We start from the raw sequence: 470 nt of genomic DNA, 5'->3' as shown, positions 1-470 counted from the left end.
TTCTGAATAGTGGGTCTTGGTATATTCTCTACATCTCCTTTCAAAGAACAAAGATGGCATATTATCCACATATTAAACACATATTGTTTCAGTCTTTAGTTTGGATGCTAAGAATCTGTCACATAAAATGTTTTCTGGATGTAGGAATTAACAAAATTATTTTTTTCATGGTAGTAGAAAGGTAAAAGTTGAAAGATAAATTGAAGTTGAAAGGCAAATTTAAATGTATTCTTTATGTAGGTAATGTTGGGAAAGTCCCCATCAATAACACCATTAATGGGCTTCCCTGGTGGCGCAGTGGTTGAGAGTCCGCCTGCCGATGCAGGGGACACGGGTTCGTGCCCCGGTCTGGGAAGATCCCACATGCCGCGGAGCGGATGGGCCTGTGAGCCATGGCCACTGAGCCTGCACGTCCGGAGCCTGTGCTCCACAATGGGAGAGGCCACAACAGTGAGAGGCCCGCGTACAGC

This window comes from Lipotes vexillifer, unplaced genomic scaffold, assembly GCF_000442215.2.
Source record: "Lipotes vexillifer unplaced genomic scaffold, Lipotes_vexillifer_v1.1 scaffold1108, whole genome shotgun sequence".
NCBI lineage: Eukaryota > Metazoa > Chordata > Mammalia > Artiodactyla > Lipotidae > Lipotes > Lipotes vexillifer.
The sequence above is the reverse complement of the archived record's forward strand: the minus strand, read 5'-3'. Positions refer to the sequence as shown.